We start from the raw sequence: 26,749 nt of genomic DNA, 5'->3' as shown, positions 1-26,749 counted from the left end.
GAAGATGGCTTGCCAATGGGCAATTATGGGCCTAACGGATAAAACTTCCGTCGCAATAGACAGGATCTCTGGCTAAGGGGGGAAAGAGGCAACGTAAGCAACAGATAAAATGGTAAACTTGCGAAGCGAATCTAATTCCAAACTTTCTATGCCATGCTAAAATTGCTGGGAAACTTTAACTTGTAGCAAGATGAGCTATGAAATCGATAATTCATGACTATTTAAAATGATTACAACCGAAGAAGAGGAACATCAAATGGCGCAATCTCAGACTGAAATATCGCGAAACGAACGACAAAGTGGAACCATTTCAAGTGCTCCCGCAGGATCACCTCAGAGTAACCGATGCGGGATAGACTGCGATGTTATTTGTTTGATGTTATGTCATTCCAGTTTGGTTTACTGGTTTTTTGGGCCATTGCCAACGTGTGAATCCCGCTTTGGTCGTTTGGATGCTTGAATGGAGTCAGCAGCAGATGCGAAAAAGCTGCAGAATAACTTCAATAACATGTGTAATGAAAAAGAGAAAAATCAATTGCTCAAAACAATAAAATAGGCTACATAGTCAATGCAATGAAGATTATACGAGTTTCATACAGTGATGAAAATTCTATAAAAAATGGATCTATCGAAAAGGAATTTGATATTATTTTGCACAAACCTCTTATATTTCCTTTCGAAAATTTTAAATACGTCTTTATTATTATTTACCCATTCTAAATTCAGCCATTCCATGCCAAACCGATGTAGTGGTTCTCAGATTTTCGTGGAAAGTCCAAAATTCAGATCCATTTACCCGAGATACCTTTACCTGATACTTGTTTTTCATGGTCCTTAATATCTACCGATAACTAAACTTATTCCTATTTTCTATTCATCAAACTACCTGCGCAAAAACATGGTTATTTTGAAAAATCATAACTCAAAAACTAAAAAAAAGTGCCTCTCTGAATTTTGGATATGTTATGTGAAAAAAACTCAGCTTTCAAGAGAAAATATAAAAAAAAATATAGCGCCCTTGGTCCCGGAACCATGTAGGGGAACCCGGGGCAAGAGTGCCCATCTGATTATTTTGCCTATTTCCATCTTTTACAATTATTTAACTACAGAACTTTGTTTTATACAGATACTGCATATATCTCACACATTATCAGCCAGAACCTTAAATATTTTTTATTGGAATACAGATAAATACTCCTTACAACTGCAATCTATATAAGAGGCACAGGCGCAAATTAACGAAATACCCTCAGTTTCTATATGTTTGCATGACTGCACCCATAAATACAAATAGAATAATCATTTTTCTTCAACTTACTGTATGAACTAATTTAAATCGTACGCATTTAATTCAATAAAAAAAATAGTTATCTCTCAACTCCCGGGGCAAAAGGAGCCATTATCACCGGGGTAAAAATGCCATAGTCGTAACCTCGAATTCGATCTGTCAAACGCAAATAGTGTAATCGTGGTTGTGGTTGTGGTCACGGTTTGTAAATATGAACGGAATTCGTTCCGAAACCAGTGGCAGATGGAAACTATGGTTGTTGCCGTACATTCTGTAAATCATGGACACGAGCTGCGGAGGAATATAGTTTGCCCAGAAGAACATTGGCCAAATATGTGCAGAAGTGAGGCCGTTTTAAAACTATGTTTTCTAAACAACAGGAGGAGTAACTCGTGAAATTATTTTATGGGCTGACAACACACGACATCCCGAACCTAGGGTATAAAATCGAAAATTTGAAATAATTTAGATCACACTTTCGACAAAACATCCAAATTGGCCGGAGAAGATTGGCTTGCCGGTTTTCGTGAACACCACCAGAACTTGAGTTTGAAACCACCGTGAATTTCACAGTTCCTTTTACATCAAAAATTATATTTTTCTAAGATTGGCACTCTTGCCCCGTAAAGAAAAATGTTCATAGTGAACATAACTTTTGAACATTGAAAAATTTGGTGCATAGCTACACCTAAATAGGAGTATAAATGAACAAACCAGCAAAAAAAAAATGGAAATATATAACAAAAGAGCATTCAAAAACGCGTATTAGCTTAAGGTGGCACTCTTGCCCCGAGTTCCCCTAAGCTATAAATAATGAATACAATGAATAATTACGAAATACATACGGTTAACATTGAAAAATCATAACTTAAAAACAAAAAAAAACGCCTCTCTGGTTTCGAGATATGTTATGTCAAAAAATCTCAGCTTTCAAGAAAAAATATAATAAATTATAGTGCCTTTGGTCTCGAGACCATGAAAACTATAAAAAACAAATACACTCAATAATAACGAAACCAAAATTCAAATTTTGTGCAACTCTGGTATTTAAAAAAAGATCAGCTAATTGGCTTTAATTTGATATGTCGATCGTCTAAATTGGCTCTGTAGTTCAAAAGTTATGATTTTTTTTAAAAAGACATTTTTTGAAAACAGTGGAAAAATTTTAATTTTCGGAGCACCTTAAAATGGAAATGGTCACCCTAACAAAAAAATGAGAAAAAATAGGGGTCTAACGGTTTGGGACAGAGAAAAAAAATCCACTTTCAACGAAAATCTGAGAACCACTACATCGGTTTGGCATGGAATGGCTGACCTGAGGTAAACTAAAAATTCGATTTTTACAAATATTTATAACTTAAAAATAACTTAATGATATCTACAAAATTCTTGTCAAAGGATGAAATGTAGGAAATTGTTTAAGTTTTGTTTGTTTTCGAGAAAAATTAATTTTAATTTTCAAAATATTTTTTTCAATGAAATTCTTTTCCAAAAATCTTTGATAACTTTGAATGAAAACTTAAAAAACTATATGATCTACAAAAAGTTGGTCAGAGAATGAAAAGTAGGAAAATATTAAAGTTTTCATTAAAAAATATGAAACAAATTTTTGAAAAAAAAATTTTAAAATGAAAATTGATTTTTCTCGCAAACATGTGTTTTTAAAATTCTGAAAAAAAATAAATATAAATAACCCTTAGAATTTACAACAAGTCACCCATACATCGGAAGATGGACATTTATATGGAAAAAGTTTTTCGACCAACAACCTTTTCATTTTTGACATTGAACTACGTCTTTCAGGAAGGGTGCCAAATCAGAAAACAGGTCACGTTTTTGTGAAATAAAGTTTAAATTCATGAAAACTGAAGGAACTTCCTTTTTTCCCATACATTTGTTCTGCTGATTTATGTGCTAACCTTATCCGTATTTCGAATGCTTATAACTCGAACATTTCTTTACAGATCGGAAAGATGTTTGCATCAATTGATAGGAAATATATATATTTTTTCCGCTTTACAAATATACATGCAAGTCAGGGGTATTTTTGTTCCCACCGAGCTGTGTTTCCCTAACACGGACTTCAAAATTAATGTGCTTGGGGGAATCCGCTTTGCAAATACATGCAAGTCGGGGGTATTTTTTGGTGTTGTGTACTTTTGTACTCGCTTGTCGTTGTGCAGACCGGAATATGATTCCCTAAAACGTACTTTTCCGTAGTTCTACGTCGAAAATATGCGGTCGTGTCCTAGATACAACCCCTTACATTTTTTTTTCTTTGAAAAAATGCTATTAATGTTCAATTTGTTACATTTTTATGTATAAATTATCGCATTTTACATGTTCTTCTAAACGTGAGAATTTACACACACAAATATTACGAGCAAAACATTTTTTTTTTCAGGGGTCTTCATACAAAAATGAAATTGGCCAACGCCTTCGAAATCCAGTAGAGATTTCAACCAGCGCACGATTATGAGTTTGAGTCAATTTTCATACATTAGCACATACATTCGCCATTTGTAGAGAAATAAAAACCATTATTCTGCAAACAGATAGCAAACCTTATAACTCTCATATGACACTATGACTTTATCTAAATAGAATGTTCCTTTCAAAAGAAGGGAATTTTTTTTGTGTAATAATTTAAACAATTTCTTATATTTCACTCTTAGACAAGAATTTTATAGGTATCATAATTTTTAAGTTAATTTGTTTTGTAAAAAATGAAGAAATAAAATTGGGCTTTTTCCAAAAAGTAGTCTAATTCTTTTTCGAATATTTCAGGTATGCAAAGTTGCTCAAATGACCCATGTCTTTACACCCACAACATTTCACTGCTAGTGAGTTTGATGAACTATTGAAATATCCAAACTTCACTGTGTGATATTCTTGAAAGAATCTGGAGAACGTCAGGCAATCAATAGAAAACCTGGAAGTGGAAGAAAAGCAAAGACAGCTGATCCGAAAACCAAACCCAAAGTTGACATCGAGAGACGCGTGAAACGGATTTATAAGCAATATATAGCCGAGGACTGAAAAATGATACTTTCATAACTTCTTGAACTACGAACCAGGAAATTTATTAAAAGAAGTGCCTTCAGAAGAGGTTGATTGCCTCTTCTGGTCCAACTTAGCATGCTGTTGCTATTGGTACAACAATTGTGGTTTCCAATGAGAAGAATCCAGCCAATATCCCGGAGGAAAGACCGATTGAGGGATACTGGTCGATTGTGAAGGGCAAGCTAAAAAAGTGAGGCAAACTGCAATCGTTAAGAAGTAGTTCAAACTAAAATGAAAATAAGACTGCAAAAAAAGAACAAGTTGTTGTCCTGTGGGTTTGTGTTTTGATGCCAAACTTGGGTGATTTTTCGATTTTCAAAAAACTCAAACTTTGACCGCTTTGCGCCATTCTGCCTTAAGTCCGATTGAGCTAAAATTCGGCATAGGGTGCTTTTTCGAGGTGGTGAACATTTTTTATGGGGCAACTTTTGGAAATTAAAGATGACCATTTTCATTTGCACCATAATGTACACGTTTAAATCCAGCGCTATTGCAGCTAATTTACCAATGAACCTAAATAAATAAACAAATGGAGAACAACGCCGAGTGAACGTCAAGATACAGCAGCAGGAATCCTATCGTTCGGGTAAACTCATTAACTCAAAACACTCAATATTGAAATAAGCATATTTTCGGTTTGCAGTAAACACAATGTTTACCGACATAAGATTTTCCTTATTTATTGGAATTTAGCGTTGTTCAACAAGTCATTTTCGCACTGGTCGTAGTAGGCGCATCTGATTTTTTTCGTTTTGACAGCAAATTGTTTGGAAAACCTGAATCTTTCGAAACGAAATTTTTAATCGCGATTCCGTTTTGTTTTCAAAAAGTTGTGCAGGGTAGAAGACGAGAGAGGGAATTTGATTTTGATCGTCCACATTTAGAATCCGGCGTGGATAGGTAACTAAAATCGCGAGATCGCTGGAAGTGGTTAAATCGACCGTGTATGAAACGTTTCCGTGAACATACAACTGTTTCCATCTTACTTACTATCAGAATCTGTGGTTTAAGGTATTGAGAACAATTAATGCAAACCCGGGACTCTCAGATCGTAGTCGTCATCAAAAATACTACTCTAACTCTAGTATCATCCAGAGAATCTGTATGTGACAAGTATATCGTAATTTCCGTGTCTATGAACAACCAAATCATGAGTATAAAGTTCTACCACAGAGAAAAAAGCAATTTCGATTTCTAATTTATTGTGGGGTCAATGTATGGGTGCGAGGTCCCCATTCAACGAGGATAAAGAATAATAAGTGGTTGGATAAAGAACAATAAGTGTTTGTCTTATCTCGCGTCGCGTCTTGGTGAATGTCGTGAAGTTCGTACGTTGCCAACAAATCAAAATAAAAAGTCATAAAGAATCGAGGCGGCATAAGCCGCCAAGATGACGCTATCCGAGTTTACCGCCGATCCGCCATCGGAAGTGGCAGTCTTTCACACGCAAACCTGTGTTCCACGGGTTGCCCTATTAGTTCGAAACATAGGATACGATCCCTCAAGCGCTGTCCAACCGAGCTTTAGCGAGGCATACACAAAATTATAACTCGTATATTCGCGCACGATATCACAGACCGTCTTACACTCATGATGGTCTACCCGCGCCCCAATATTTCTAGCCTAACACACCTTTATGAGCGGCGATTTTTTCCGGGAGCCGTCCCAGTCATCCATGCAATGTATTTTGAAGAAGGTCCGTGGCTTAACAGCTTACAGAAATCAACGCGTTCCTGGTTCCACCGACAAGTAGAAGGTAAAAAGAGTTCAATGTTGTCGTAGCGGGCCGTGGTTAGATCCTCTTTCTAAATGAGAAAATATTTCTGCTGCAAGATCAACATAACCAGCAAAATGATCGAGTGAATACGACACAGCTTCCAGAGATTCTTCGGACCAATCTGAGCATCCAAAGATTTCGAAATGGATTTTATTTCATCGATAGAGTGGCCAGCTTCTCCACCTGATTTGAATTTACTTAATTTTTACATGGGGGCATATGTTGTCGATGCTATAGAGTACCAAAGTACTTACTGTGGACAGTTTCAAGAAACGTTTGGTAAAAATATTGGACGAAATTCCAGAAGACGCCATGTTTGTCAGCGGCGAATGCTGCTTGCAGTCTTCAGAAAACATACGCAGCGCTGCGCTTGAGTTTTATTTTCATCATCACGCGTTCAAAGCAAACACGTGTTCTCTCTTGGTGCGAAGTGCACAAAATTCATAAACACGACACCGCAAAATGTACCCGGCGCAGAATTCAGATACCAAACATCTCTTCTCACTTGCGTGATGCGCGCCTAATTCTATACACACACATACACATCAAATTCTAGCGCCCGCTTTATCTTCGCTCGTTCTAAGCAAAGCATAAAAACAACAGCGCGTCTCCGTATGAACCGTATACGCTAGTGTGAAGAAAAATATCTCAACTGAGAGAGCAATCCAGATTCAAGCTCGCAGTACATATAGAAGTACGGCGCAAAATTCAGCGTAAAACCAAACATTTCATCTGTGTTTCGGAGCGTGTTCATTCGCCAGAGCGCAAGTGTACACAAGGAGTGGGAGCTCAACTGGGTACAAAAATCTTGTTGCGCATCACCACCGAGTTGCATTCTAAAGACTGGCTGCTTGTAATCAAAACAAAGAGATTAAAACTTGGCTCACTCAGTTCGAAGGTGTGTATGCCATACTGGGAATTCGTAGTCTCTTTTCAGTTGAGTTTTGCAGCATTTTCTCGAACGAAAATTTATCCCAAAAGCAACTCTAGCCATAAAACTTGGGATGGGTTATATCGATGATATAACCACAAGGTTGAAATAGGTCGGCCGTAAGTTTAGTATTTTTTTTTCTTCAAGTTGCATCTAAATAAATTCTCAATCAATGAATATTTCGAAAGATTTCCGAAGAGTGTAAGCTCTGTGCTGAGCTTCTTTCGTGCATATTCTGCGAATGCATTCTGAAGTGAGAAAGATTGCAAATTTGCATTCCCGTTCAAACCGGTAGTAAAATAGAAATGGGATTGTCCAAAGTGTATTAGGGCGGCAATGGATGTATTGAAAAAAATTCTTCATCGAATTTCGAAAACCAACCATGTACATTTTGTTTATAGGCCCAAAAAAATGAACTGTACAAAGTTTCAGTTCAATCGGACATGATTTAGGGGTGCCTCAATGCGCTCAAAGTTTTGATTTTTTCATCCTCGAAAGTCTTCCAAGGAAATTTGGAAAATCGATTTTTTTTTCGATTCCAAATGACTTAAAAATGCATGAAACGTTGAGATCTGGTGTCATCTCGAAAAAAAAATTTCGGCCGAAAATAGACTATTTGGCCTGAGAAGCATAAGGGTATGGAAGGAAAATAATTATCGAATTTAAGGAACCGACCATGTACATTTTGTTTATTGGCCCAAAAAATTACTTGTGCAAAATTTCAGCTCAATCGGACATGAAGTTATGATTTTTTGGTCCCAAAAAGTCCATTTTCGATTAAATTTTTTTTTTTCAAGATGACACCAGATCTCATGCATGCATTTTTTAGTCATTGTTTCATGCATTTTTAAATCATTTGGCATCGAAAAAAAAAATTTGATTTTCTAAATTTACTATACTTCCTTCTTGGGAGATTTTCGAGGATGAAAAAATCAAAACTTTGAGCGCATTTAGGCACCCCTAAATCAAGTCCGATTGTGCTGAAACTTTGCACAGATCATTTTTTGGGCCAATAAACAAAATGTACATGGTCGGTTTTTGAAATTTGACATGACCATTTTCGCTGCCACCCTAATATATATAGATGTTTGTGATTTCAATAATTTATTTTTAAAGCTCCAATGATTGGAAACGTCATATCCATCTGCACCAATGATATAGCTGATTAATAGTTTAATCCGCCATTTTCTGAACTACATATAAATATAGGGTTGGGGGAAAAAGAAATGTCGAATTTCTGATCGAAATTTGACGCCCATTATTTGACAACCCAATATTACACTTCGAAGGAAATTCAATTTCTCAAGCATTGGAATGGATAAAAGTATCGAAGCCGATCTTCTTGAAAATAAAAATGGTTGTACATGATCCAGTTTTTTTAAGAGCATTATTTCAGTTTTTTAGAAAATATTATTGGTAACCCTCATCATATTCGCATTCGCAAGCGAACAATTTTTCATAACCGCTTCACGCAGTAGCAAACGAGGAACTGAGAGAGGTTGGCCAGCCGACGCATCATGCATCATTCCCCAACCACAGTTCAATCGCTACTGAAATGAAACTTCAAGAATGTAGCTCTATTAATACTGATTCCAATAGCATACTTTCGAAATACTTTTTAAGCTATTGAAATAATTTTCTGGGTTAATAAGTTGCAAGCATGTAATTCTTGGACCTTTTTTCGAATAAAGCGTATACAATACCTTTTCGTATTAATGCTCAAAACGCAAACATGTTTCCGATCTATTAAGCAATGTTCGAGTTATAAGCATTCGAAATCTTTCATTTTATCTTGTATGTTCTGTGTTTAGATTTTCATTTTACCCTCCATATAATCCGGTTAAAAGAAGTCTCACTTCAAAATGCCTATGCCTATTTCAGCAAAGGAATGTCAAAACAATGTGTTTGGTTATTGGTCTATCAGTATTAGTGCGCGGTTCAATCAGATAAGATGGAGAAAAAGCAAGTTTCCATAGATATCCGTAAACTTATAGTTGAAACCCGTCAGGAAGGTCTTTCTTAAAGAGAATTTGCTTGAAAATACGATTTAGGTGAAGCAGGAGCACGAAAAATATGCAAAAAGCATGTAGAACTAGGAAGCGTAGCGTATCAGACCGAAATGTTAACAGATTTGTTCACTTTGTATTCAGTGTACATTTTTGTTTATGTTTATTTCTGCCAGAATCAAACGCTTGAGGCGTTCCCCCAAAAATACATTGACAATCAACCAAGCGACATAGAGTTCTGGAAACAGGTTATCAAGTTAGTAAATTTGAACTCTTCGGCCGCAAACAACGAGCAGGACGAAACCTATCGGGTGTCGGTAATCTTGAGAGAATTGATGGCATAATGATGGCATAGTAAGGAAACTCTTCCTGTTTATATACTTTTTAAAAAAGAGTTTTATTAAATTCCTAACCTACTTATTCCCTAGCCGACGTCCAGTGTGAGAAAAGAGGGCGAGCCACATGGCTGTGGCCTTTTTATTATTTCATTCTGCTGAGTATGCATATCGCATACCGCTGACGATGGATGTGCCGCGTGGCGTGGTATACCGGCTGGATTTCCTAACGGCTCCCCTTTTAGTCGAAAGTCGTCCTCGGCTTTCCTCAATTATCTTGCTGCGGTATGAACTTAACCCTCGGTTTCTTCTGAATATATTCATCTACAATGTCCTCCATACTACCCGTTGGCGTGTCTCCCTTGATAACGATTTTGGTTCTATTGCATGGTGGAAGTATGTTTTTGATGACCAAGGTGAAAATGATTCCAAGGATGATTAGAGTTGTAACGGAGAATGAACCAAAGGATATCCACTTGAAGGTGCGCAAACTTCCGTGTATGTTTGTCGTCGTCAAGTTGAGCTTGTGCAGGTGTTCTCGATGATTTAGATGAAGTTTCTGTAAGTAGTCTAGAGGCATACGATTGATGATTTCAGTGGCGTTTACCTTTAACCCGGTGGTTGGAATAAAAGACGTTGCAGGTCCTTCAGCGTCGAGATTTGTATACTCCTCTCCATTTAGGTGGATAGTACATCCGGAGAACTGAATTAAGAAAGATCCCTGCAAGTCTTTCGTGTGTTTAAAACAGCTTGAAGACATAGTCATGTTTGCATCATTTACAACGATATTGGCGTCGTTGATTTTCTTTACAAAATTTTGACCATACGTTTTCTCAACCATACATTGGGCAGAACTTCCACTCATTAGTTGTTGAATGCATGCTCCTGCTACTTCTAACTGCGACTCTTGGCAAATGTAAAGTCCTCTGGTTTTAGGACATAAATTTTGCATATGGTAAGATTTGGGTCCTTTTAGATAGTAGTTTGAAGATAGATGAACACGTGTACCATTGGTTATGACTGGTTCGATGTAGTGTAGCTCATAAATGACATCCTTAATTCTTGGAACTTTTAAGGTGTAGATAATTGAATGTGAGGTTCGAAGAACATAAGCGCTGGCGATATCCAGAATAGTGCCGAAGGAATCTAGTTCGAAATTGTTGCTGGTGAGAAACTGTTGTGCTGCGAAGATTTCTTCTGGGCTGATGAGGCGGCTGCTTGGTATATTAAACCTAGCTAAAGTTATAGCCTCCTCTACTATCTCTAAATTCTTGATGAGCTCATCTAAATTAAATAAAAGATTAACTGATTCAAATCCATCCATTGTTTCATTATATGACTTGTAATAGTCGGTAGCTAGCAAAGAGATAGTTTTTGTTAAGTTATTGATTCTTTCTTCAAATTGCTTGTTAATTGCTGTTTGCTTATTATTTTGTTCAATTAGTGTATTGGTAGTGGTATTAATGATTTTCAAATCTTCGGCATCCGGGCTGCCTGATATATATTTCCAGGCTTTTCCTAGGGTTTCCCATCGTCTGAATCGTCTAATATTTGGCGTTTTCAGTTTTTCAAAAGTTATTAACAATTTTTCTTGTTTAGATTTTATAAGTGGGCTCAGGATGTGTCTATGTGTTATCTTTTCATTTGCAATTACAATCAGTTTTTCAATAATGGATTCAATAGAACTTACATTTACACGGTGGATAATTCTAACATAGTTATGGCTTATTCTCGCAGGTCCTAATGACACAACAGCTAGAGGGTTTTGATTTAAATCGTGTATGCGGACATCGCAGTGTCCGCCCTGGAGTAGTAGACATAGTCTGGAAGGAAGATCATATAAATGAGGGGTTTAGATAGGAGATCTTTTGATGCTTTTCTTGTGAATTTTGATGTTTGTGTCGTCGGTCACGTCGGTCTTGTCCGTTTCAGTTTTGATGTTTATGAGTCGATATCTGTGTCCGTGAGGCGTTGGATGTGCTTTACATTTTACTAGTGCTTGTCTATTTACCAGTTTCTTGAAATCGTCCTTTGATATTATGGGTAATTTAGAGTTGTGATTGTTTGCGTCTAGGGATATATTGTCTCTAGCGGTCTGAAGTGTTTTGTTTTTCGAAAGGTTGATTTCGTCAATGTTAAGGGACGATGAATTTCCAAATATTATTTCTCTAGGTGTGAGTTTTGTCGTCGTATGCTTTGTCTCGTTATACAGGGTCGTTACCAAGACTAGGCCCTGATAAAGTGAAAGATTTTCTATTTTGTCTCTATTCGCCATAGACATTTCGAGCAATGTGTTGTGGAAACGTTCCACAATTCCGTTGCCATTACTGCAACTCGCGAAATGAAGAGATATACCAAGTTTGTGTAAGAATTTGTTAAATTTTGCATTTCTAAAACTTGTTGCTTGGTCACAAGTGATCATTTTTGGTAGGCCGAAACTTTTAAAGTATTCAGTCAGAGTCTCCATTAACTCATCGGCAGTTTCATTTTGAATCTTGTAAATTTGCGCGAACTTTGAGAACGCGTCAACGAGGGTTAAAAATTTTTCACCCTCTTTGACATAAACGTCTATGAAGACATTTTCAAACGGTCTTTCATAAATTCTTCTACCAATCGGGATTTTGAACGGTTTTCGTTCATATTTGGCAAATTTGCAAGATTCACAGTTTTGTACAAATACCTTGACCTTAGATAACATCCCTGGGAAGTATACAGATTTCTGTAGCTCACTGTATGTGAGTTTCCATCCTCTGTGGTTAAAATTATGACATCGTTTGATGAATTCCTGTTGGTCCGCTGATGACATCAAATCTGGAAGTTTGAGATTGGAGAAGTTAATTTTTAAGGTCTTGCTAAATGTGTTATTAATTATCCTTCGACACGACAAAGAAATGTCGAGTGGCGCAAAGATACCGTTATTCGTTGTTGGATCCAGATAATCCTTCAAAATCCTTGTTAGGTCTCCATCTGAATATCCATTTCTATGAAAAATGTGTCTTACTTGACCTGGAAAAGTATTATATATTATATGTGGGCTCTTAGACTTATCCTTAGTAATTTTTAATATAAGCTGGTTCTTGTATTTGTTGATAATTTCTGGACCATATACTTCGTGATTTTCAAAGCATTCGCTTTCCAACGTTTGAAGATTGAGTTCCATGCGGGGAATCCTGGAAAGCCCATCCGCGACTACGTTTTGCTTTCCTTTCTTGTAAATGATTCGAAAGTCGAACTGTTCCAGATAAAGCCGTTGTCGGGTCACTCTGCCAGTGGCGTCTGTCAATTTTAGCTCTTTTGTTAATGGTTCCGTGTATATAGTAAATCGTCGACCATAGAGATACGGCCTAAACGTTTTCGCGGCAAAATATATCGCTAAAAGCTCCTTTGAAGTGGCTGAGTAATTCTCTTCAGCCTTTGAAAGAGTTCGAGAGAGATATGTTATAGGTCTCTCTTTACCATCAACCAGTTGCGATAACACTGCCCCAATTGCTACGTTAGAGGCATCCGTAGTCACAATAAAAGCTTCGTCAAAGTTTGGATAGTGTAATAGCAAATCCTTAGTCATTATATCCTTTAACTGTTTAAAGGCTGTTTCGAAATCATGAGTTACATCAAACGTTTTACTTTTTCCGCGTAATTTCGAAGTCATTGGTTTTGCAATGGATGCAAATTTTGGTATGAATCGGCGGTAGTAAGATACGGTTCCCAAAAACGATCTCAACTCCTTCAATGTCCTTGGGATTGGCCAATTTTTGATCGCCTCTACTTTCTTTGGGTTTGGTTTAACTCCTTGAACAGTAACGAGGTGCCCAAGAAATTCAACCTCTTTACGAAGAAACTCCGACTTATTGCACTGTACCTTTAAATTGGCTTCTTTCAGAGTTTGCAAAACTTTAGTGATATCTTGCAGATGATTCTCCAAGGAAGGGGAAAAGATAATGATGTCGACCATATAGACGAAACATCTGATACCCAGGTGTTTCCTCAATACAGAGTCCATCAACCTTTGGAAAGTTACGGGCGCATTCTTCAACCCGAACGGCATGCGAATGAATTCGTATTTGCCGTGATCTACATTAAAGGCAGTCTTGGGAATGTGAGCTGGTTCCACTTCAATTTGATGGAAGCCGCTTGCTAAGTCTAACACGGAAAATATTGAGCTTTTCCTAATCTGTCAAGGATCTCACTGATTTCCGGTATAGGGTATCGGTCAGCGGGTGTGACTTCGTTTAGCTTGCGATAGTCAACCACAATCCTATATTTCTTTTTGCCTGAATTGTCGTCTTTTTTGGGTACGACCCAAATCGGAGATGTCCACTGTGATGAGGACTCTTGAATAATCCCGTTGTCTAACATCTTCTGAATCTGTTCAGAAACAATTTCTCGAAGGTGGTATGGGTACTTGTATGTACGCTGATGGATGGGTTTTTCATTAGTCGTGTTTATAGAATGTTTTACCTCATGAGTGAAAGTTAACTTTTCGCATTCAATGAAAAATATGTCTTTGAATGGCTTCAGGGTTTTAACCAGTAGGCAGATTTCTTCTTTGTTTAAATGATCGGCAGGAAATTTTAGTTTACCTGTACTGCATTTGTCTTCCAACAAGTAAGGATCATTATCGAATGGTTTTAAGTTGTGATTTATTTTCTTTCCATTTGCAGACAGAAATACTGTTGCCCTGTTATCCTCGGCTACATATAAGCCAGGATTTACAGTGACATTTGAGTTGATATCTGTTTCATGCTCAATTAAAAATGTGCCATTCGATGTAGTACAAATCTCACCAAGTTTTTCACGACACTCGTGGAAATTTATGTTTGAAAGATAGTACTTTGTGAAAGAGTACTCTCTGTTACCAATTTTTAAAAAAATGATGTGTTGTATCAATGATTGCGTTCATGCGCGCTAAATTTTCGTAGCCTATAAGGCCATCGAAAAATGGATGAAATTTAAACACGTGGTATGGCAATTTTTCACTGAAGGATTCTGCAAACAAATTAGCATGTACAACGCTATCTATTACAAATTTACCATTTTTGTTTGTTACAACCGCAGGATTAGATACCTTGCTAGCGGTTTTGACATGTTCCGGATTTATATACGACTTATTGGCCCCTGTGTCGACCAGAAAGTTTAAATAACCTTTCGAAGTCGTAAAACGAATGTATGGTATAAAATTCAAGTTCGAGAGTTTTTCAATCTGACCACGTGAAAATTTAGTTCATTGGATTCCACTGCGATATCTGATTCGTCGTCATCGTCATCGTCATTGTCATCGTCCGAGTCATTGTCCACTATGGCGCTTTGCGCTCCATTTGATTCATTATTATTATGCTCAACCCGCGCTCTGTATTGCTGATATGGTTTCTTATGTTGTTGTTGTTGTTGTTGTTGTTGTTGTTGTTGCTGTTGCGATGGGGGTTTATTAAAATTTAATTTACTTTGGTGTGCTTGATTTCCGAATGCTTTTGGTTTTACCGTCCCCTTTGCGCGTGTCTCGGCGTTAGCATTAAGCATAACTGCTGAGTGTGCTTCATCGAGTGTAGAAGGTTTAGAATTTCTAATAATGGACGCAAGTGGCTCCCCTATATTGTCCAAATATTTTGAGACTGTTATCATCTCGATAATTTCGTTTGGTGAAAGCGGGTTCATTTGAAGATTAGCCTTCAACTTAGTATTGATTTCTTTAACCTCGTTAAAGAATCTCGAATTGTTTTTGTCACCTTTACGGATATGGAATAAAAGTGAAAGGTTAGTAGTAAAATCTCTTTGGTCACCGAAGTTTTCGACCAAAATTTTCTTAATCCCCTGTAAAGTACTGGGATTCCCGTTGGCACATAGAATGGTGCGTGCCTCACCTTTAATTTTGTTTCTTATTGCTCTGAGATAGAACATGTTTAATGTGTCAGGAGCACCCTTTCGTCCCTTCACTTTAAAGGTATCGTATAATTCGTCAACTTCTTCCAACCACGAGTTTAATTCTCGTTTGTTGCCCGTGAACTCGGACAAATTTTTGATGGGATCTGGCAGGCGATAAAGATCGTCATTCTGCCCCCCGGCGAGCATTGTTTTAAGCTCCTCAACCGTGTTACGGAGCTGCTCAATTTCACTGCACTTTTCGTCTGGCATTGTTTCGGTAGTTAAGTATAATTAAATGTGTGTACTTACACGATTATTTCCAGCATTCGATATGCTGATATGTAGGCCCCGAGGAGGCGGGCAATAGTTGTCGTTCTGCTAGGGGCGATGTCCAAGCGATACTCCAGAATGATTATTCAGTGCTGCTGCTGGTGATCACTACTAAGCTTTCACTGTCACTTTGTCACTTTTTTTTCTAAAACCTCCTGATGGGTATCCTACCGGCTGCGCCAGTAAGGAAACTCTTCCTGTTTATATACTTTTTAAAAAAGAGTTTTATTAAATTCCTAACCTACTTATTCCCTAGCCGACGTCCAGTGTGAGAAAAGAGGGCGAGCCACATGGCTGTGGCCTTTTTATTATTTCATTCTGCTGAGTATGCATATCGCATACCGCTGACGATGGATGTGCCGCGTGGCGTGGTATACCGGCTGGATTTCCTAACGCATCAACATTTTGGAAAGGAATATAAAAGAGTCAACGCGTAAAGTCGCCTTAGAGAAAAATTTCATTTTTCAACAATACAACGATCCTAAACATACCACCCACAAGGGCCTTCAAGCTGGGTATCGAATTCTCTACGGAGAAAACTGAAATGGTCGTTTTTTCTAGGAAGCACGAACCCGCCCAATTCCAGCTTCACCTATCCGGCAAAACGATCCAACACTTTATGTTTTTCAAATACCTGGGTGTATATTTTGATTCTAAGTGTACCTGGGGGAGACACATTGCGTATTTGAAACAGAAATGCCAGCAAAGAATCAATTTTCTCCAAACAATTACCGGAACATGGTGGGGTGCCCATCCAGGAGACCTCATTTAGTTGTACAAAACAACGATATTATCAGTGTTAGAATATGGCAGTTTTTGCTTCCGATCAGCTGCCAGGATTCATATTCTCAAGCTGGAGAGAGTACAATATCGTTGCTTGCGTATAGCCATGGGGTGTTTGCATTCGACACATACGATGAGTCTCGAAGTTTTGGCAGGAGTACCCCCGCTTACTCTTCGGTTCACAGAATTATTCTACAGATTTCTCATCCGTTGCAAGATCATGAATCCATTGGTGATTGATAACTTCGAAAATCTACTCCAACTGACTCCTCAGTCAAGTTTTATGTCTTTATACCATGAGTACCTTACACACGACGTGCACCCTTCACCAGGCATCTCCAACCAAGTTTGCTTCCCATACTTCTGCAATTCCTCTGTCATTTTTGATCTGTCCATGCGACAAAAAATCCATTGAATCCCAGATCACCTACGCTCCGATTCTATTCCGCCGATATTTTCGGCAGAATATGGGAAAGTTAGATCTGATCAAATGTTCTTTACTGACGGTTCATTCATAAACGGGTCCACTGGCTTCGGCATCTTCAATGAAATGTCCAGTGCCTCTTTCAAACTCAAAGATCCTTGTTCCGTGTATGTCGCTGAACTGGGTGCGATATATTACGCATTAGGGATCATTGAAACATTGCCCATCGACCACTATTTTATTTTTTCAGACAATCTCAGCTCAATAGAAGCAATCCGCTCAATGAAAGTTGATAAACGCTCATCTTATTTCCTAACAAGAATAAGACAACTATTGAGTGTTTTGGTCGAAAAATTATTCAAGATTACCTTAGCATGGGTTCCCTCTCATTGCTCGATTCCGGGGAATGAAGAAGCGGACTCGCTAGCTAAGGTGGGCGCTTTGGAAGGCACACTTTTTGAAAGGCAAATTGCTTATAATGAATTTTTTCACATTCCTCGTCAGTATACGCTCGTAAGTTGGCAGCGCATGTGGAGTGGCGATGAGTTCGGTCGTTGGTTACACACGATTATCCCTAAGGTCTCGACGAGTGCATGGTTCAAGGGATTGAATGTAGGTCGTGATTTCATTCGCGTGATATCTCGGCTTATGTCCAATCACTACAACCTAAACGCGCATCTCTATCGCATTGGGCTCGCAGCAAACAATCTTTGTGATTGTGGCGATGGCTACCACGACATCGAGCATGTTGTCTGGTCGTGTATCCGGTTCCATACTGCTCGCTCTCAGCTCTCTAGAGCACTGAGAGCACAAGGCAGACAATCGGAGATCCCCGTCCGGGATATCTTAGGTAGCCGTGATCCTGATCTTCTGCTTCATCTATACCTGTTCCTCAGAAACGCTGATGTCAACGTTTAATGATGTTTCCTTCGTTGTGTCCCGTTTCATATCCCTCCTATCCGATCGATAAACTTTTACTTAGTCGCGGCAATACATACACACACTCTTTACAGATGCACGGGCCGAAGGTTGTGCAGTCCACTGATCATTCAACAAGAGCCAAAGGTTGTACCGCTCATGACAACTCTACACGAGCCGTTGATTGCGCCGGCTAGTGACCATTCTATCCTGGATTCCTCGAGTCGAGAAAGACGCACCACGCTAGATATGGGGTACAGATTAGGGGGGCGTTGCTGATTAATGGTCAGCTGCATCCCAATAGGAAGTATCCCGTATCGGGCACACGTACAGAGCATCGAAGACTGCAACATACCAATTTGTATTTGTATTTCTTTGTATTTGCCAACAGATGATTTCCATCCCAATGACATTAGTACTTAAACTAACTTAAACTAACAACACAAATTTTAAAACTGACAACACCGTAAACTAACCAAAAAATCGTCTAAATTCGCGCTTATTCGATTCTTGTGACACATTGAACTCGAACACAAAGTAACACTTATTGAAAACACGACACATACTCCGCACTGGTTCATGTAGGCCATAGTTCGTTCTAGCATGAGGTATGATGAGAAATGAGTGTGATCGTAGATGACGACGACGGGTATTAATGTGCAGCATACTGAACAGTATAGGACAATCGATATTGCCCTGCAAGAGATTTGCAACGAAGCATGCTTTCGTTACCTTGCGTCTCGCGTCCAATAGTTCCAGGTTGATGAGCTTACATGAGAACTTACAAGAATTATGAGAACACTTGTAATACTAACCTCGAGCCAATCGCGAGTAATCGGTTACATATTACTAACATAGTTGTATGACAAAAATTGTCAAAATATTGGACTCCCGGCCCCGTCAGGCTAACGCCACATGTGCCTTAATAAAATATATATTTGGAAAAAAAATACCACCCACAAAACCACTGCCTACATTCGTGCTTCACGTATTAGACTAGCCACCACAAAGCCCGCACTTAAATCCATGGAAAAAAATGGAAATATTGTGGTTCATTTTGAATCAAAATGTCGACAAGAGAGATGTCACCAACCGCGACAAATTTTTTGAAGCTTTGAAAAAAGCCTAGGTGAATATCAACTTCCAAAATATCAGACACCTCGTGGAAAGTATGCCTCGACGCCTGTAATCGTTGATTGAAGCTAAAGATGGTCAAACTAAATACTAATGTAGAGAAGAATCAGTTTGAATTTAGAATTACTGTAATGCGTACATTATTTTGTGCACCAAAAATATAACAATTTATCAATAAGTGCTCTTTTTAAGTTCTCATGTCGCTGTGTCCAACATAGCCCGAAAGTACACCTCCAGTACTGTGTTTTGTTAGAACACTTTGAATATCTATCTGTCTTAGATTTTACAAAGAAAGTTTGAAAAAAAATCACAGGCGCGTACTTCATTTTGCCCAGTACTGTATATGACGTTTTGATAAACCACACCTTTCTTCGAGTACCAGCTACAGATTCAACTTAGCCGTTTAAGGTTTACAACGTCTATTCAACAAAGAACCTTTTGATTCCACTAAACCACGTGGAATATTCAATGTCGGTTCATTGATTGTGCATGATCAACTACAAATATTTTGTTCAATACTGTAGTACTGGATTAGCGTCGATAAAATCATCGTTCAAATACTGAAACCGAATATAGCTTCAACCCCAGTAGCAATAAATGAGAAGGTAAAACTACTCAATTCACGACTTCCATTGGTAAACAATTCAGTTATGATGGCTGCCCAGTGGAACCCAGAAGGGGTGGTGTGCCGTACCCTCGCAGTTTTCCCACAGCATCCGAATTCCATCAAAACATCACGATATTGATCGGAACATTTTCGCGTCTGTTGACGTTTTCGGACGCTCGCTACTGTTGTTTACTAACGTATCAATAATGCCGCCTTATTCTGTTCCGTTCGCTGACAAACAGATTACGGTCACAGTGAATATGGGGGATTACCTCGTGCCCACTACCACCACCTTCACCCCCGCAGATTTTCCACCCATCTCGGACTCCCCTTCTGACTGCTGACAGTCTTTTCCGTCTAGCTGAGAAAAGCTGTGTATTGATGTGTTCCTTTTTGTCGCACGGCAAAACAGCCGCAGCCCGGTGCGCATGTCCACCGTCTGTGGCTGCGCACTGGCCAAACACTGTACGAAAATAACAGCCGATATAAAACACGGGTCGATGGGAGAGAAACGAAAATTGGGTCGTTATAATTTTGCCTTACCAGCGGAACCAATAAAAAAAAATGCTCCGACCGGAGGTTGGTCGCGAGCCGTGGCACCGAGGGAAGTCCGAAGTCGGAACAAACTCCACCGAAGGGGACGATCAGCCAAGGTTCAATTTCAATTTCGCTACAAATAATTCAGCTCCCTTCGAATCGATTTTGCCACGGAAGGACTCAAACAACGCGTTGACACAAAAACCAAGACTTGCACACTGATAACCAACCACGGGCACTTGGGGATACCTGTAGGATTTCAACTAGAACTAGAAATATATTTGCTCTTATATTTGCACTATGGCAAAAGCGTACCTTTCTTCTTCGATAGCTACTGGCCGTAGGTCGATTTTCTCCTCACTGTCTTTGCAACTACTTGATGAACTCTCGCCACTTTTCACACTGTTCGTTCTGATGAAATTTTCCGTTTCCCACTGTTGTTCGAAAAAAATGTTTCTTATATTTCTCGGCACGAATCTGCGTTTCACAAAATTTCACTTTTCAACTGCTCTCTCGGGGAAATTGGCCAATATTTTGCTTCGCGTGCCGTTTTTCAGCACATATTATCACCACAGATATGACCACCGATAGATATTTGCACTCATCCACACGGCGTTCACACGGGTGCTTCCTCTTTCCAACGCCGCACGCTATCCGATGGCTATCCTGTGTGTAACAATGTGCAACCAAATTTTCTGTATGGATATTTATATTTTTCCTTCCCGTTACCCACACTTGGGAAAATGCACTCAATTCTGGCGACGACGACGACGACGACGACGACAGACAGCAAGTCAAGACTAACTGGCAGGTCGGCCCGGAGAGCGCACTTTTACCCCTCTCGAGAAAGGGAAGGAAAAACTCACAGGCACGCGTACTGGCCGTGCCTCCTCAAACGTCGTCGTGCGGTGAAACAAAATGCAGATATTTTACGAGAAAAATCGAGAGTCTACAGAGGAACATTCGATTCTGTGATGTTGCGAGGATATTTTTTGGAATTGTACCGGTAAGTTTTTTCGGTTTTACAATAGATGGCGTAACTTGATTATTATTCCAGTGCGTCAAATTTCCAGACATTCATTGGAAAGCTACTGTCATTGCGCATCTTCTTCAGTATATGTCAAAACGTTGAAGCGTAAACAATATAGTTTTTGCCACTTCGAGTATGTCGAATTTCTTTCCAACGAGAGAGTTTTTGCGGGGAGTGTAACTTCATTACTTCAATATGAAGAAAAAAGCTGCGGAAAGTCATCACATTTTGGTGAAAGTTTATGGTGACCATGCTCCAACTGAGCGAACGTGTCAGCCGTGGTTTGCACGGTTTAAAAGTGGTAATTTTGACTTGGAAGACGAAGAACGTTCCGGACCGTCAAAAAAGTTTGAAGATGAAGAATTGGAAGCTTTACTCGATCAAGATCCGTTACAAACGCAACAAGAACTTGCAGATACACTTGGAGTAGCTTAGAAAACCATATCCGATCGTTTAATAGCAACGGGAATGATCCGAAAGATAGGACATTGGGTGCCGCATGAATTGAAGCCACGAGACGTCGAACGCCGTTTGTTCACGTGCGAACAACTGCTCCAACGGCATAAAAGAAAAGATTTCTTGCATCGAATCGTTACTGACGATGAAAAGTGGGTCCATTGCGACAATCCTAAACGTCGGGCAACGTATGGATACCCCGGCCCGGCCGCTGTCTATTTGGTGGGACCAGCTGCTAAAACCGAATGAAACCACTACGGGGGACCTCTACCGATGACAATTGATGCGTTTTAGCCGTGCACTGAAGAAAAAACGGCAACAATACGAGCAAAGACACGATAAAGTTATTTTGCAGCTCGACTATGCTCGGCCGCATGTCGCGAAACCGGTCAAAACATACTTGGAAACGCTGAAATGGGAGGTCCTATCCCACCCGCCGTATTCTCCAGACATTGCTCCGTCCGATTACTACCTTTTTCGATCGATGAAACATGGCCTGGTTGACCAGCACTTCTCCAATTTAGATGAAGTCAAAAATTGGACCGATTCGTGGTTAGCCGACAAACCGGCCGATTATTTCGGCAAAGGGATCCGTCAATTGCCAGAAAGATGGGAAAAGTTGTGACTAGCGATGGGCAATACTTTGAATATTAAATTTGTCACCATTTTTGCAGAATAAAGCATTAATTTTTGAAAAAAAAACGAAGAAACCTACCGGTACTTCTATTAGTAGAACTGCTGCTATCAATGATAATGTACGATAAACATGGGCTGTTTGTTTATGTTATTAACAGTTGTAAAAACAGGAGTATCAAACAAATTAGATACTTGAGATTTAAAAACTTTTGAAGAACTTCCAGGGTTATAAGTCAGTGGCTCCCAACCGCTGAACCGCGGCCAAAAAGAAGAACCGCAAAGCCAGACCACCAGGGTCTTGTCTAAATTACATTTTTCTCACAGTTGAATATATTGTAGAAACGGAAGTTTCCGAAAAATGCATAGAAATCTTATCTACGATTCTAACGGTTAGTTTAATCGATGAGTCAAAATGTTGGTTGTGTGTTCGGATCACTGGGTTCTTCGTTTCTATACTGCTGTGGGCTGGTTGTTCATGGACAATGTACTCATTCGTGCTTTCGAACAAAAAGAGAAATATGAAGCGATTGAATAGGAAACAATCAAAATTTTGAATGCGAAAACTTTAGATAAGTCACACTTACGTTGCAATTTATCAGTATCATAAGCCGCTGAACTGAAAGCTACATTACTAGTGAACAAATATTATCATGTTCCATAACCCATAACTCAAAAACAAAAAAAAAACGCTTCCCTGATTGTTAGATATGTTATATGTTATAAAAATCCTCAAGAAAAAATATTTCAAAATATGGGGTCCTCTAGTCCAGATCCATGTAAACAATAAAAAAAAATTGTAAGGGGTTGTATCTAGGACACGACCGCATTTTCGACGTAGAACAACGCTATTATATTATGTAATCCACCTGTTTACCACTTGAATATTATTTTAGAATGCATCGAAATTTTTGCAACAACTTTTTAGTTATTTTTATTGTTACTACTTCAGTAGTAAAAACTTTCATTTGAATCGAACAATAATATGGATATCGCTACCAGACCGTAGATTGACATATTAGATATATAATATATTAATATATTACATTTACGATTGAACAGCGCTGGCAACCCGCACCATAACTTCTCATTCTAAGATATCGATTACAAACTATAGACACTTATGATCCCATATTCCGCTTGAGGTGGAATCGAACCCTACAACATGCAACAGTAAGGCTTTCCTACGGGGATTTGAAAGCATACTTCCACGAAATATACTTTGTATCTAAATAAATGCAGTTTATATCTATATTCCAAAATTCTGGATACCAAAATATGGGAACGGAAGAATTCTCAAACGATCATTGTATTTTACATTTCCTTCTGAATTTATTGCACATCTCATGTTTACGTAGTTCTCGAACCGCGAAAGTTAATCACGGTATAGGTAAAGATCACGGCTGGTAAAGTATTAATTTTGAAGTCCGTGTTAGGGAAACACAGATTGGTGGGAACAAAACACCCCTGGCTTGTGTGTATATTTGCAAAGCGGATTTCCACAGATACATCGATTTTGAAGTCTGTGTTGGAGAAACCGTAAATCGGGCCAATCAAAACTTGACAGTTAGGGCGTTTTTTTTTTATTCAGTTCATTTATTTGTAAGGCTCAATCGCATAAGCCAGTTAGGGCGTTTAGATAACGCTTGACATTTTACAGTTATTAAATTGTTCATCTCATGAAAAATAACATTTTATTAATTCTGATAGACGCGTAGAAATATTTCCTATCAATTGATGCAAACATCTTTACGATCTGTTAAGAAATGTTCGAGTTATGAGCATTCGAAATACGGTTAGGGTTAGCACACGAATCGGCAAAACAAGTGTAAGTTGTTTCTGTTTTCATGAATTTAATACGTTTAGAAATTAGAGAATTGTAATGTATAGCATATCAAACAAGTCTTAGAGAATTTCCGATTCGATTGATATGCAAATCATAAGAATTCGTGCACATTGAAAATAGGTATTAATGTTAACTTTATTTCATAAAAACGTGGCCTGTTTTCTGATTTGCCACCCTTCCTGAAAGACGTAGTTCTACGTCAAAACAAATATTACAAGGGCTGGAAAGTCTCGGGATTTTTCAACAGATGGCTCCACTAAATAAGATTCATTTTGAGAGTTTCATCTGTCACTAGTAGAAGTTTCATGACATTTCGTTTATTTGTTCACAAACTACAGTTGTTTTATTGTCACAACCTGAGTATTCGTATAGGGAATGGAAAAAGAGGAATATCGTATTTTGATCAAACATTGTTTTTTGATGGGAAAAACTCCTGAACAATCAATGCCCCTTCGAGAACAACAGCTTATCGATGGGCCGTACAAGCACCGCAGCTCTTGAAGCCTAAAAGAGGCTACGAATTCAGAAATCGTAAAACAAGTGCATCGACTCGTAAAGTGAAGTTACGCGAATTAACTGAGGCCGTAGACATTTCAAAAGAACGAGTGGAATACATTTTACACGACATTTTGGACATGAAAAAGTCATCCGCGCGATGGGTGCCGCGTTTGCTGACCAAAAATAGCGACACGTAGATGCGTAATCGTAATCGAGTGGACTTCTTTCAACGTTTCGTGACAATGGATAAAACGTGGATCCATTACCACACTCCTGAGTCCAAAAGGCAATCTGCAGAGTGGCAGTGAGGTATATTTTGAAGACGTTAGACGTACTACAGAAGGGGAATCGAATTGTTGGAAACTCGCTAAACCAAGAGAATTGCCCTCGAAGGAAACTATGTTGAGGAATAAATTCAGCTTTGTCCAAAAAACGATTGTTTTCATTAAAAATCCCGAGACTTTTCAGCTGATAAAATCGAAAACCGGAATACTTATGTTTAAGTATAGCCACGACCCAGACGATTCCTTCTTTAAGTTAAAGTTGAGGTAGTGAATAGGAGCTTCAGGAGCTTTTTTTGTCAAACCATTATGGAACTTTTACACCCAAACGGGCACAGCATTTCTCGTGCGAAGTACATCGACATTCAACAACTGATGAAATAAGTACCACCTGGGAACCATTAATTCTTCATGAAGCTGGTTCCAAATGATCAAAACGTTGTCGATATTGGTTACGAATTGATCAGCCACGAGGAATCATAAGTTTTTCTCAACCATTTCAATATTATTATCGTGGTGACGATTCAGGCTACAAATACATCCAATCACATTGAACTGAAAACCATATTTTTAACGTTCATTCTGCCAAAGCGAACCGAGTACAAGACCAAAACTAAAAGTCAATCTTTCTGTATTCATGTGTTATTTTACAAGTATTTTTAATCTCACTACTTTGAGGATGTCTGGGATTTGTTTGTAATATTTGTAATACGTGACAATAAAATAATATATTTGATCAGCCACGGTCAATTAGTGGAAGCTCAAACTTTAAATTGAAATATCTCAAAATAATCTTTTTGGCGCATGGTTCGTTTTGGCAGAACCTCGATCATATGGCAGTTTTAATTTTTTTTTCTCTATTATAGTTACTTTAAACATTTTTGGCTAGTTCGTCACTGTTACTTCCATTCTGGAAGAATGTCGGGAGTGAGAATCGAACTCATGATCCTTAGCGTGAGAAGTATGGATGTTACCACTACGCCAGATCGCCTCCTCATGGCAGTTTCTAAGTCCACAGCAATGTTATGGTGTTCGACAACGTTTGGCATGATGGTTGAGCTTGCTCACTAATTTCGCAATGTCAGCGCTTTAGTTTATCAGATAATCCGCAGTTACTTCCGACATCGTACTATGATCAACCCTCCTTCCTTGATTTATGCCACATCGTGGAAACACGTGGAAACACAACCGACAAGTTATAATTGGCAAGTGCTCGATGATCCAACAACTTCGATATAAATCGAGCCTATCAGCTTCCAACTACCCTCCAGAGCATCGCTGTCATTAAACGGTTGTCCAGTTCCACTACACCCTAAATAATTATTTTGCATATTGACATCCTGACATTAAATAAATTTGAAAGTTATATTAAATATTAGGCTGTCAAAAAAGTCCTGCGGCATTTCCGCGAGGTGTCGTTGTAAGCGCGTAGTTCTAGTTGTATTCATTGTATCGAGTCATACTATAGCTTGTTGGAAAGGTATTTTTGCGCGCTATAATATAGTCCTTGACAGTGTTTTGTTTGGTTAAGTCGTTCGTGAGTTATAGTGTCGCAAATTTGGAGCAAAATAAAGTGAAAATCCGACATATTTTACAGTACTACTATGACAAAGGCAAAAATGCATCTCAAGCTGCCAATAAAATTTGTGCAGTTTATGGACCTGATACAGTTTCCATTTCCACCGCACAACGATGGTTTCAACGTTTTCGTTCTGGTGTAGAGGTCGTCGAAGATGCACCACGCTCCGGAAGGCCTGTCGTCGAAAATTGCGACAAAAACGCTGATTTAGCAGAGAAAGACCGGCATAGTAGCAGCCGTAGCATCGGCCAAAAGCTGGGGATAAGTCATCAAACCGTTATTAACCATTTGAAGAAGCTTGAATTCACAAAGAAGCTCGATGTATGGGTGCCACACACGTTGACGCAAAAAAACATCTTTGACCGTATCGACGCATGTGAATCGCTGCTGAATCGCAACAAAATCGACCCGTTTCTGAAGCGGATGGTGACTGG

The 26,749-nt window shown here is 38.8% G+C and overlaps 1 protein-coding gene across 4 annotated transcripts in view; it reads right to left on the bottom strand.

Annotated features, from left to right (window-relative positions):
• Positions 1-26,749, bottom strand: part of LOC129762868 (calcium/calmodulin-dependent protein kinase type II alpha chain) — a 154,059-nt gene that overhangs the window by 115,023 nt on the left and 12,287 nt on the right. For 2 of the 4 annotated variants that reach the window (XM_055761432.1, XM_055761435.1), the window contains exon 1: positions 20,308-20,791. The gene's annotated coding sequence lies outside the window, so the exon portion shown is untranslated. Of the gene's footprint in view, positions 1-20,307; positions 20,792-26,749 lie in introns of those variants that run through there. The other 2 variants (XM_055761433.1, XM_055761434.1) reach the window with 2 other exon arrangements.

This window comes from Toxorhynchites rutilus, chromosome 1, assembly GCF_029784135.1.
Source record: "Toxorhynchites rutilus septentrionalis strain SRP chromosome 1, ASM2978413v1, whole genome shotgun sequence".
Lineage (NCBI taxonomy): Eukaryota > Metazoa > Arthropoda > Insecta > Diptera > Culicidae > Toxorhynchites > Toxorhynchites rutilus.
Note: the sequence above shows the minus strand (reverse complement) of the source record. Positions and strands in the feature narration are given on the sequence as shown.